Here is a 14364-nt window from a genome sequence, read left to right on the forward strand (position 1 = left end):
GGAGTTTTCCACTCTATTAAAATTGTACTCGAAGACAAAAATAATAATCGGGTATCATTTTAAAGATGGTTTGCATTTATACCTCTCGTTTGTTTCAAGTTCTTAACGGATTTTCATTTTAAAATTTTCATTTTTTCTAAATTTTGATTTTCTCAAAATTTCTGGAAGGGCTGTAGCACCGCCAGCTCCCCCTGCGTACGCCAATGTCAGTAACCGTAACAGGGTTACTTTTTTAAACGAGTAACTGTAATTGTAACTCTGTTACTTTTAATAAAGTGACTTTCCGAACACAATTTCGCAATCTATGAATTCTTGTCCCAGAATTCCAGGAAGTATCTTCCTTACTTTGGAATGTTCATTAAAGATCCGAACAAGCATAAAGAAACTGGGACCTCTCTAACCTTACTCACAATCTTCACGAGCCGTGAATAGGCGTGTCGCCTCGTCAAGATTGCGAGGAGATTAGATCGAAGTTTCTTTAAGTTTGTCCGGAAGTATATATAATGTGTGCTTTCGTTACTATTTTACTTTATATATTGTTTATGGGCATATTTCATTTTGCATATTGAAATATGATCTGTTTCTCTCTTCTTCTAGATGACTGGACACAACCAAACGCGTTTCACCATCTCGGACAGCCAGTCCGTCTCTTAGCAACGGCCAATCAGAGGGCAGGAAACAACGACCGGAAGTGAATTTTTCATAAAAACAAGTGAGGGAAGAGAAGAAAGAAGTCATAAGATCGACTTCAACCTGCCATTCGACTTTGCATACTAACAACACCGGTCAGAAAAAAATAAACTGTACTTAATCTGGGAAATACCATACAACGTCAATTGTAAGTATTAAATTACATTATTCTATGATTTCTAAAAAACAACTTTCATATCTTGTGTTTCTTTATTACCGTCTAGTAATTATTATTATTATTATTATTATTATTGAAAACACACCAGTTGAATAATTCAGATGTTAATGAGTTTAGTTGTTATTGATATATTTTTAATATTATATGAAATAACATTAGGTTTTTGAGTCAGAAATTATCCTGAATGTTTTTTGCATCATTCTCCTACATTGTGTAACACGTTTACATCATCTCATGACAAGATTCTATCACAAGGGAAAATTTTAGGGTGAGCGGTAATCTAGTTGTGCACCGCATCTTGACGGTCATATCCTCAACCAAATGATGGACATCTGAAAGCATATTGGAGGGGAGCGAAAGATGAAAATCGAGGAGGGCGAGGTCAGGACTGTGCGTTGGATGAGCCGGTACCTCCAAGTTCAGCTTCTCAGAAAGTTTCAGCCGTCGTAATGACGGTATGAGGACGCACGTTGTCTTTCAGGGAGACAATTCCTCTTCCCAAGTCCATGACATTTGCCCGGTATTGCGAGCTTTAGTTTGTTGCTAAGCATTTTAGAGTAGCAATTGCTGTTTCCAGTTACATCTCTCTCTATTGTGGATATTCTCTGATATCAGCACTTTCGAGTCCCAAACAATGGTAAGCAGCCTTACAATGGACACCCAGATCAAATATCCGAAGCTGGGTTAAAGTTAAAAAATTGTCTCTAATTGGGATATTTTGACATCACGATTACTTCATCATAAGAAAGAAAGGTCTTAAAGAAGGGATATGAAAGGAGCTCAGGGAAAGGACGAGAAAAAAACACACACACACACATACACAAGCACAGGGAGGATACAGGCGTGAGGCACAGAAAGGACAATAGAAATAATCAAGTGAGACAGAGAAAGGTGGCGAAAGAGAGAGAGAATAAGAGGAAGATAAAGAAAGGGAAATAATGAAGCGAAGTACCTAAGAAATTAAGAAGCTAAGGAGAGAGAGAGAGGGGGAAGGAGGGGGGAGGGAGGGAGAAGTAAGTAAGTAAGAGACAGCCAGAGAAAATAAATAAACAAGGGAGACAAGTAGAGAGAGAAAGAGTAGAACTTACCAGAGAAATACAGAGGTGAGGGAAAGAGAGGAAGCAAATAAATAAACGGGGAAAAGGGGAGACAGAGAGCGAGAAGGAATTAATTGAGAAATAGAGAAGTAAGAGGTAGACAAAACAAAGAAATAAACTAGGGAAACAGAGAGAGGTGCGAGTGAAAGAAAACGAAAAATAACAAAGCGAGAGACTGAACAAAGCAAAGAAATAAATAACCGATAAAGAGAGAATGTAGAACACAATGTGAAAAAAGGGAAGGGAAAACAGAATATACGAAGATCATAAAACAGAGAAAAGAAATACGGCACAAGAAAACCAGAAATTAAATTAGTTCCAATTGAAAGGGAGAAGGAAAGAAGAAGTAGGCACCTTTCACCCACCCTCTTTGACCCTATATCCGGGTCCCCGACGGTACTTGTTAGTTATATTTTTAATGTTTCGATAGGCAACTGGGGATGCTTTTATGCCAGAATCTGGCGTTTATTCCTCCACAAGTAAGCCATATAGTAAAATCGATTCAATTCAACTGGGACGAATTTCATTAAAGACAACTCTGGGGTGTACGATTTCGATTATAGACCAATGTCTAATATCCATGTGAATAGCAGTTTTCAGCCCATTTTGTTGCACTATGCAGGCCCGGATTTATACATGTTGAGGCTCACGATCATGTGAGCCCCTCCCTCCTTCCTCTGTACAGAGGTACAGTTATAACTTTCAATCTATGTCAGGTGGTTGATTATATTTTTGCCACATTTCAGATATCTCATTTATTCATTCTGAGACCCCTTTCAGAGCAATTTTTCCCAAGTGAAGGCTTCTTTGTAGATGGAGAGCACATACAGGGTGTTCAAAAACTCACGCAACCGAGATTTTGAATGTACATACTTTTCTACAAAAATCGATAGACATGAAACACGGAATATTAACTTCGTCTATGTGGATCTTTTTTAAAAAATTAAACAAGAAAAGCATGCTCTACATGAATGTACAGTATGTGGAAAAGTTACCAAGGTGTAAAAAAAGTTTTTGTACGAATATTACACTGCGAACTGACCTACCTAACCTACCAATTTTTTGTACGATAAATTCCAATTCTTTTCTTTCATCTGTGTATTGATTGATTAACATAGCCAGATGTCGGGCACATCCAGTACTGCCCTCTTGACACGACCAATGTTGCCAGTACACCTCGTAATGAAAAAAAGAAATACTTTTATGAATATGGCATAATTAACCCCATAAAACGTCTTTAACACATAGAATGCATAGCAATGTATAGTTCTTTTCTTAAATTCCATAAATACCTACAGAAACCATCGATACACATGTAAATTTTTTGCAAGCGACTCCAAAGCTGTCTTTCGTCCATATTTGCTTTTACTTCGTACAAATTATTTTTTTTTCACACCTTAGCAACTTTTTCCGCATACTGAAGGTTCATGTAGAGCATGATTTTTCTTCTTCAATGGTTACAAACACATAGGCAAAGTTAATACCCAATGTAATTTTAATGTCTTATCGCTTTTTGTACAAAAGTGTATGACTTTTTGGAAACTCTGTATAACGCAATCAATATTAGAACATAAATGCATGTACATAGGAATTACATATACGAAAGTATGAATTAAATTCAGTGAGGACTATTGGGACATGTCTATACTGAAAAGTAGTCATTCAGCTTCCTACACTTATCTTCGAGAACACGAGTTTATCTTTTTATCTGAACGATTAAAACTTTATCCGGTGTCAGCTCATTTTATTGCAGTAATAAAGGTGAGGTTGCCATGTGATTCAGGGCACAATCTTTTTTATTGTATGGTTGGATTTCGGGAAATTCCATATTTAATTGTACTGACTGGTCTAATGCAATAATGGAAAATCCTTGAAAAGATGGCTTAACGATACTTATTCTTCTAATCAAGGAGATTTGTTTTCAATTGTTAGGTATTTTACTTCATATATTTCCACCGCTGGGTTTTTCTATCGTAACGTGCTATATTTTGGCATTACTCCTGTACACATTTTGTTACCTTATATTCATATTATCGGGCATGAGGCGTGGCATTCTGTAATTTATATTTGCATGCCGCGCAGAACAACAATTTGATTATGTTTTCTTTCGTTGGGTTCTTAGGGTTAACATTTGCCTAGATTGTGCTCTGATAGCTTGAGTTAAGTATTTATTTTGTACCGAGTGTCACATAGTCGCGGATAAAGTGATTACAGAGAAAAGGAAAACAATAGTAATTTGAAAGGAATTGAGTAGTAATGAATAAAAGCAGGGGTAGACAAAACTAAAAATAAAATTCAGGCACCATTCCCCTTTCCTCAGAAGACAGCTTGCTCTTTTATCTTGCACATACGAGCTAAGGAAGCTATTAGTCCAACTAAAATAAAGCTACACATGAAATTTGATCTTAAAACATATAATTTTTTAATTGATACAAGATTGGATTAAAAGTAATCAATTCTTGCGCCAGAGTGGTCTTCCTAAAGAAGGCTCAACTGGTAACAACATGAAAAACTATGCAGTATTTCTAATATATGGTAGACTCTACCAATCGCCGCAGATTTTAAAATTTGGCTAGGAACAGTGAAAACTATTACGCTATAATTGCATGTTTCTTATTCTGATTTAATGACGCACGTAATACAGAAAGAACACAAACATTAAGAAAACACATACTGTATTCTTTATTTAATAAAAAGGTAATGTAAATTTCCATAGGCAAATTTGAAATATTAAAAAATAAATATTTTTTTAGACCTGAATTTGAAAATTAAGGCGCGGCGTCCTGTATTTTTCTACCCCTGAATAAACATATATTAGATAATGAAATACAATTGCTTGGAAATATACTGTCTTTGGCCACCCCCCGAAGTTTTGGCACCATTCCTCCTCGGTTTTGGAGTCCAATCGCCGCCACTGGCTTCAAGCCACAGCAAAACTCGTGGTAAGTGCTATAGCTGTGAGAACCCAAATGGCACACAGTAAGCTTGCTTTTCATGTAAAGTGAAGAAGCTTGCTGCAATAATATAATGGCAAGCTGTAAGCTTGCATTTAGCTTGAATCAAGCCAACTAGTTACAACATGTCAAAATTACAACAAGCTTGACATGACACATTTGGACCAAGTTTTTCACAGAAAGCTCCATGTTTGATACAAGCTTGTCAAAACCAACTGTCAGCTTGATTCAAACTTACCATATCCAACTGGCTCTTACAAGCTATACTAAGCAAGTTACCGCAAGCTTGACACAATCTTTCATGCTATCTGAGTAGAGACTATTAGCGATAGTTAATTGTGTTAATTGGTCTCATTTGCTGCCCTTCATTCTGAAAATTCTCAAGGTTAATGTTACGATCTTGTCATAAATGTTCAATGAGCAAAGTTCAGTAGTCGTTATTTCTCGTATTGGCAGAAGAATTAAAAATGATGGAAGATAGTAATTAACTGTGGATAATGATTTATAACGCTCAATAGATAAAGTCCATAATACGTCACGTGATATTTTAATCTAAATATTGAACAATCTGCTATGTACTCTGCGCTGTAATTTGAAAAATTTGAAGTGTCATATAATACACTTGTATTTGTGAATAGTTTACATCTCATACATTCACCATGTCAGGTCCACTTACATTTTGTAAGAATATCGACTTTTGTATGTACTTGCATAAATGCAGAAGTTATTCCCATATATACTCTTTATTGGAACATCAGCAACTCAGTTGTCTCGTACATTTCTAACCAGTCCCATTGACACCATTGTGCAAAGTCATAGTGAATTATCTTCTAATTATATTGTATTAGAAAGTTGGTTAAGTTGCATGCAATGAAATGTGCCCCTTTTCTAATATATTTGTACGGAGTAGTGTTCAAACGTGTCTATGTTAGTGTTTGTGGTAAAAATACAATTACGCTAAAATGTTGGAACCTGGGTTATAAAATTCTATCCACCGTCTAGTAGATAGTAACAAAATACTTAGGCTAGGTTATATACGGCAAGGCTAAGCAGGATTGCGTTAATTCAGGTAAGATTAGGTTAGTTCCAAGAGGTTAACTGTTTGTTTAAATTAAGAAAGATAACATTAGGTTAAGTTTACTGTATGGACTTGGTCTATTCTTCTTATATCTTCATCTTCTGTCTTTGAAAATTAAAATAATGTTTCCCATTCTTCAGCGGCGAATGTCAATATTATTAAAACAAATAAATATTAAAATTAATGAAACGTTTAATTCCATCCTCAGCCACGGGATGTACGGGCAACAGTGACTGGCCTAAAGATGTTCAAATGTATAGTTTGTCAAATACAGTGTTGCTTGTTGTGAAACTCAATATGGTTGTTTTTAACACAACGTAAGTGAATTACAATAACAAATGTGTTAATAACTCGTAACATCAAACTAAATGTTATTTTCGAGTTTACATTTTAGTTTTCAATCATGTAAGCAGCTTTACTATATACAGGATGAGCCATAAGACACGAAAGAATTTCACCAGTTCATAACTTTTGCATGTGTTGTTTGAATGTATTGACTGTTTGTTCTTATGCACATTACATAGGGGAGATTTCTCTTTACACTAATGCGTGAAAAGTAATGTCACGTAAATGTCGACAGTTGTTAACAGATACATTATGAACTCTTGAAATCACTTCGTGACTTGTGACCCACCTGTAAAATATGCAAATAAAATATGCAAATATGAACGCAATGGCGGTTCACTTATTTCTTTCAAGAACAAAACGTAAACGAAAATAGAACTGCCATGTGCGAGTGTGGGTATGTAATAGAACTATTATGAACTCAAAGATAGTATGCAATATGTAGGTATTTGTTGTGTAATGTGTTTGGTGATGTAAGAAACATATCAAGTATAGTAGCATTAGTAATGTCAACAGGGAAAAAAATCATACATTATAATCTTACTTGTCTATTAAATGAATACGTCAAATCACTTGATGAAGTTGCGGTATGCAATAAGATTTGCATGTCCGTTTATCTTTCTATTAAATCCTTAGTCGAGAGCTCCGAAACCTGCCTTTATTTGTCGATTTATGTTAATTGGTATCTCGTATGTCGAAGTATCGCGAGAAATACGTTCATGTCATCATTTTATTTGCAAAGCATAATTAATTCATAAACCGTGTGCCTGTCCATCGGTTGACTATTGATTTGTTTTGTATCAAATGCGCATGATCTTGACCATATTAAATCAAGTAAATTGTTTCGAGCAGTTACTGATAGCCTCAAGCATCGGCATTTTTGGCCGTTGTAGACAGTTGCGATAATTATTATAACTCAGCTAAGAAAAACGATAGAAAGCTGGGGGTAAAAATCATTGTTTTCAGTACATTTCAAGCTACATTTCATGTTCTGCACCTTTTGGCGCCATAGTTGAATGTTCAACTGTAAGCGGAGCGTGAGCGTGATTGCATCAATCAGCTGCTTACCGTGTAATCCTGCCCTTGCGTTGCCAAAATTTGCATCGTTCTTCAACAGTGCTACATATTTGTAACATCATGAAGGACAAAACCGCACACAGCGAACGCAGAAATGTAATATTTAACGTTATTAATTTTTTTGGACGGTGAAACAAGGGAGGGAAGTTACACATATGGCAACACTTGACACTCATGCACAAGCAAAGGAAAGCGGAAAGAGAAAACAGAAGACTGCGCTCTTAATTCGCGAGATTGCTGGGGTTTTACCCATCTTGGTAGAGCTAGAATTATATTAAGAGGAACAAAGATGAAATGAATACCCCCGGAAGTGATATTAACGAGAAAAAAACAAAAACAGAACGTATCTATCTAGTTATCTTAAAACATCGTAAGTTGGATCTCTTGAATAGCACTTCAAACTGAAGGGGACAATATTGGAAATACTTAAGATATGGCCATCTGATTTGGGACACATGTAGCATTGTTTACGTGTAGTGATATCATCAATGCTATCATTGCTGAAAATTCCAAGAAAATGCGATTAGTGACCGCAAAATTCGCGAACGGAATATCGACCAATGGGTGCAGCGGATTGGTTTCCTTAGAAACGGTCACTGGAAACTTCCAGTGCGATATATCGCATTAGGGGCAATATCCCGTTGGCAGATTTACAATGCTCGAGGTCGACACCCCTCGGGGACTATTATTTTCTTTAGGATCCCGGTTTCGCAGAAAATCTCAATAAACTCCAGCCAAAGCTCTTTTAAATCGTTATCAATAAACTCTCCATGGCCTGGGTCTAGGATGATCAGTGACTTGGTTTCCCATACCTTGCTTGTTTTGTTATACATAAAGATAATATTATATATTTATCTGTGGCCACACTATATTTCTGGAAGAAGCAAGACGTAGTATAGAGACAACTTTCTAATAATCATAATAATTACTATTATTATTATTTGAGGCTCTTACAGAGTGCTAAAAGAGCTATTCATGAAAATTATAGCAACAAAGCCCGACTGGTCAAAGAATAAACTTCAGGAAACCCAAACCTTTCGCCTTCAGTTGTGGAAGTTTCAAGGGGGAAAGAAGCGAACACGCTTTACATAAATTCATGGCTATATGTGTGTGTGTGTGTGCGCGCGCGCTTTGACAAACAAGTCGCTTCAGGAAACTGCGTTAGAGAATACACCTTTACACCGGGAGCCAAATCGGTTGTGAGGAACGTTCCTTGGGTACTCGAAAAATCCACCCAAAATCCAGGAAAAAATTGTGAAATAATGCTCTAGTATAATTTTGATTTTATCTGAAAAGTTCCCCAAACAGTAGGAAATGTTCATGAACACTGTGTTAATTAGTTTCCATCAAGCATTCCAGGGGGCAGCACAAATCAAAAAGTGTGTGAGATCTGGCCAAAAGTGTGTATGCCCAGTTTATGCAATTCCAACATATGTGCTGGATTGCAAAATAAGTGTACCCGAAATAAGATAAGATTCCCTGGTTCTAACATCTCACAAACTATGATGTGTATGTGTTTGTGTGTGTTAGTCTACGAGTCCTCGCTCAGGGTTTGAAAAGAAAACAAAGTAATGTAATTGTTCTTTTACCCCACAAAGGCAACACCGAGGCCGAGGGCAAAGCGCTGGGGAGAACGAAGATGCCTTTGTTCAGCGAATTTGTACTAAAAGCCACCATCAAGTACAAAAAAACTAGCCTACTTGTCTTTTGATACAATAAATTTCAAACCTTTTATTTCACTTGGCATTGATTGAATAACATACCCAGATGTCGAACAGAGCTGCTACTGCCCTCTGACGCGACCAATGTTGCCAATACACCTCGTAACTTTGAAGAAAACATACTTTTTTATGAATATGCCATAATTATCCCCATAAATCGTCTGTAATGCATAAAATGCGTACAAAAATGTATCGTCGATATATAACCATACAGACCATCGATACACATGAAAACGACTCCAGTCTGTCTTTTATTCATATTTCTTTTTACTTCGTACAAGAACTTTTTTACAGCGTAGTAACTTTTTTCGCACATTGAACGTTCATGTAGAACATTATTTTCTTGTTTAATGTTTAAAAAATATCCACATAGACTAAGTTAATACCCAATGTAAGTTTTATGTCTATCGCGAAGTCTCGAAGTTTAAAGTAAAGGCGTCCATAAACTATCCTTTTTTCTCCCGCTTTCGTTATGTGAGTTAGTCATATTTGCTAGTCGATTACTTCCTGTATTTTAGTTTGGGCTTCGGAGATGGCCTGGCTAGCCTAGAATATACGCGCCTGAGTCAAACCTAAAATATAGCACGAGGATTATGCATCGAAGACTACGAAAAATTACATACTTCAATATACTTATTACTTTCTACATTTTCAGTGATTTTCTCTACACATTTATATTATTTCGCGTTTTCTGTCTACATAAAAATTCGCACCTTACTGATTACATAGCGACGACTACAAGAGACGTAATTTTTATAAAACATTGCTTGCGTTTGTCAGAGTGCAATCAGACGATTGTGCAACTGTTTTGCCATGTGCAAGGGTCTTTTGTGTTACCGTGCTAGAATAGTAGCATTTTCAGTAATAAGGCCTTGTCATTTAATTCCGCAAACAACTCGGAGCAAGCTCATAAATTATGTGAATGGGAGAGAGAAGAAATTACTCAAGAGTTTTAAATTATCGTAAGATTAGATTACACAGTAATGTCACATGGAAAACACGAAGAAAAATCCCTCTCACATAACGGTTCATAATCTTCAGGCATGTTTGCCCCAGTCTTCGTTGTCGACCCACTATGCGACCTTGGGATGCTACGATATGTTCGAATTTTGATGTTTTAAACACCAATAGCCGGCATACTTTGATCAGTGTGAGCACAAATATATGAAATGCTTACATCAAATTATGTCAGATTTTTTACGAATCCTGCTGCTCCCATTTGCGTGTGATTGTCAGGTTTAGAGTGAGTTAAGTTTTATGACAAGCAAATTATTTCCTACATTTGAATGAAAGAAACCATCCCATTCTCTTCGAGGCTATACTGCATAAGCGACCTTTGTGTTTTACCGTTTCAGCGTAAAAAAAATGTTTACTCGTAGTATTAATTCGTTCTTCGAATTGGTACTGTGCATTTTTCACTTAGAAGTTCGTGTTCTCTAAAATAATATAAACTTTTTTGCGTTACTTACCATAGCTGCTTTCCTTGTATCGAAATCCCTATGTTGTAAACACACAGTATTGCCAGGTCGAACTTTGTTTTTTAACGTTCATATGTATGCGAATTTCCACTAGGATTCACCTTTCTTTATTTCGTGTTTTCATCCGTATTTATACTTTCCATTTTATTTTTGGATATTGAAGTTTCTATTTTTTAATAACTAAATTATTTTCGTTAATTTAAATTGTTTCTCTTCAGCTTGTTTAGGAAATATATAGTTTTTGGTTATTTTATTGTTCAAGGTTGTTCTATCGTTTTGCGATAAGGGAAACACTGACTTCACTTGTCTCCCTTATCGCACAACGCGAGGACAACTTTGCGTTGTGACATCACTCGAGGAATGCTTACGTTGTTATGTTAGGCTTGTTGGGTTTGGTGGTTCTCTTAGCATAAATACACTGTAAATGTATTATTTATGCTTAGATAACTAAACCCAACAAGCCTAACATAACAAATTAGGCATTTAGCCTTACATCTGCACGTAAATTAGGCTCATTATGTTTAATTTATAATGGAGGTTCCTCAAAGTTAATACTACGTTTTTTTTTCCACTTCCAATTGTTTCCTCACCATAAATCCTACATTTCTGGAATACTTGATTCATATCCTTTCTAACGATGTATTATACATATTTCTATTCTACATCCTTATCCTCTTGGACTTCCAATTGACAAATTGCTTTCATAAAGAAGCAGGGACGTGGTAACCCACTCTGAGGCATTTGTAAGCCCCCTTCCAAAAGTACATAAATTGTCGAGGTAGAAATCTTTAAGCGCCAATAAACATTTCGACGTAACAATTAATCATTTACAATAGCGCTATACCAGAGCCGTTGCAGTTTCCGGCGTGAACTCTCCGCTGCAACTAGGCTGTTGCGTCACTGGGGGAAGTAGACGATGTGATTGGTCACTTACGGGATTGCCTTTTTTACGCGTCATAGCAGGCGCTCGAAACAACTAATCAGACAAGCACGTTCTTGAAATCTGTCTGCGCTGTCACGCTGTTTGAGGAGACTGAGAATAACGCCAGGTCATCGGAAGAGCCAATGAGACGAGCATGCCTATTCTGGAATTCTGCCCGCGCTGTTATGCGGGAATAACGCCGGCCTTACTTTAGATCGCCCTATACACGCACAGAGGTAAAAGACTGAATGAAAAAATAAAGGAAGGAAATAATGAGATAGGAATAGATGAAAAGAGTGATAGAGAAAGAACAGGGAGAGAGACATGTAACTTTTACACACACACACACACACACACACACACACACACACACACACACACACACACACACACATATATATATATATATATATATATATATATATATATATATATATACAGGGTGATTATAAAGTTTCGATCCATTTTTGAGAAAACTGACGATTTCTTCATTCTCTTGTACGTGATGTGAAAGATGCTGACTACTGAAGATAGAATAGATGTGGTGTGTGGTTGAAAGGAAATTCCACAAACCTGCTCCAACCTGGGCTAATGTCAGACTTATGGTTAAAAAATTCAAGCGAACAGGTACTGTGCACAATGCTAAACATTCAGGAAGCCCCAGATTAGCAGCCGAAACCGTGTAACGGGTAGAAAATGTCGTCACCAAAAGACCAAAATCACCAACAATAAGGCTAAGCTAAGCTAAAGATTGCATCTTGGAAACAGTGGTTTTCCAATGGAGCCCCACCTCACTTCGCAAAGACTGTTCGTGTGTACTTGAATGCTACGTTTCCACGTAGGTGGATTGGTAGGGGATCACAATGCATATGGGTAGCACGATCTCCGGTACCAAACTCTTGACGTTTTTTGATGGGGCTACATCAAGTCATAGGTGTACAGGGTGAGGATCACCTTCCTTCAACAGATACGTCAACGTATCAAAAACGCTGTGCTCAACATGACACCGGCAATAGTCTCAAAGGTGTTTGGTGAAACGGTGCGTCGTCGAGATGCGTGTGCAGACATGCAGGGTGCTCATGTGTGACACACTAATGGGTTTTCTTCTGTACACCACTTATCATGTTCGATATTTTTTCTTTTAATGTTGATTATTTGTTACCATGTACTCGGGAGTCCGTTCGATACATTTGTTCTAATCTCAAGCCTCTTTTTATAAAAAATGGATCGAGACTTTATAATCACCCTGTATATGCCAGCAGTAGCCTCTGATACAGGAACCTCACCTCCTCCCCCCCCCCAAACAATCTGTGGCAACGCTACTGTGAAGACGGAAATTTTTCTAGGTGCTTTTATTGATCTGACCAACGCCCGTGGCAATGGAACTTGTTTCAACTTAGCTGATCAGTATCTACCATGCTAATTGAAAACGGAGACAAAAAAGTCGTCTGTTCCCACTGATAAAAACCGTTAAACCGCCACTGGCCGCTCCATTTTTATCACCTTGGGATATGATTAAAATAGTTTGTTCCCTTCTCTAATTACTATCGTGAACGTAATAACCTGACACGTTTTGCTTGCGGAGCACGTCTGAATGCAGGCGTGCCTTGAATAGGGTATCTCCATGTGCCCCATCTTCCAGGGCGTCACTCTGGGATGCTTTAATGTAGCCGCAGCCTTGACCTCCATTCTTCCGCTGCGAGTTATTTCGCATTGCTCTAGGTCTAGGTTACTTAACTAGACAGTCGTCGCAGAACCAGGAAGGGAACAACTCTAAGGTGACCAGACGCCCCGTATAAGACGGGACAGTCCCTTTTTTTGAGTATGTCCCAATTTTTTAATGTCCCTTTTATATGACAATGACATCGGCAGTGGCGGCGTTTAGGGGAGGCAAGGCAACTTTTTACCACTTGTGCCCCCGCACTATGCTAAATCTTATGTACCAAGGAAAAGTAAACTGTCCTTGCCCCCCTCCCACAGTTTTTGCACCTTGCCCCCCTCCCCCTACTTTTGGAACCACCACTGCTTATCGGCATAGCATTACTGCAACAATACACCTTCTCTCCTATTACTACGAACTATGCCATTGTTGGGTAGAAATTATTTCATTTTTGAATGTCAACAATGTGCCATAATACAATTTTCTTAAAATATTAGAGGTTGACTGGAACTAATGGTCCCACTGAGAGAGTGTTTTCGTACATGAATAGTTTTTGGACAAGTGGCAAGAACGCTCGTCCAGTAGAAACTTTGAAAGCTATGTTGATTAAAAAGCTGAGCCTTAATCACACGTGTGTAAACTTTTACAATTTTTATTTTTTATTTTTAAAAGAAGTGTGTACTGAAGAAGATCCATCTTTCCTCAAACAACAATGAATGATTTCTAATTCTAAAACACTGATTGGTTGGAGTGCAGTGAATATAATCATATTAAGTAAATTATTCACATAGCATTTTAACATTTAATTAGTTTTCAAGCATAAGTATTTATGATGAAATCGTAAAAGATGGTGTCTGACTCTATACTTTAGTACACTAAACTGTATTTAGTTTCCGAGATACTGGTAATCTGGGTATGACTCATTGCACGTAAGTCAAACACCTTCCTGGTCAAGCGCCGTATTTCATCTTCTGACGCAAGCGCAGAATGCTTTCGTGCTTAGGCTAGTCTTGTTAGGTTTCAATATCTCAGCACAAATACATTACATTTAGCCTAACTACGAAAAAGCATTTAGCCTGACGTCAGAACACGAAATACGTCGCTTGACCAAAGTGTGTGACGTACTTACGATAAGTGAGACTCCTGACAATCTATACAGACGGA

General features: G+C 37.3%; 1 protein-coding gene across 5 annotated transcripts in view; it reads left to right on the forward strand.

The window, feature by feature from the left end:
• The window catches only part of NaPi-III (Na[+]-dependent inorganic phosphate cotransporter type III), a 418225-nt gene that overhangs the window by 281893 nt on the left and 121968 nt on the right, over positions 1-14364 (forward strand). For all 5 annotated transcript variants that reach the window (XM_083129869.1, XM_083129872.1, XM_083129871.1 and 2 more), the window contains exon 2: positions 598-838. The gene's annotated coding sequence lies outside the window, so the exon portion shown is untranslated. The remainder of the gene's footprint in view (positions 1-597; positions 839-14364) is intronic.

This window comes from Lepisma saccharinum, chromosome 10 (assembly GCF_977018435.1).
Source record: "Lepisma saccharinum chromosome 10, izLepSacc3.1, whole genome shotgun sequence".
Classification (NCBI taxonomy): domain Eukaryota; kingdom Metazoa; phylum Arthropoda; class Insecta; order Zygentoma; family Lepismatidae; genus Lepisma; species Lepisma saccharinum.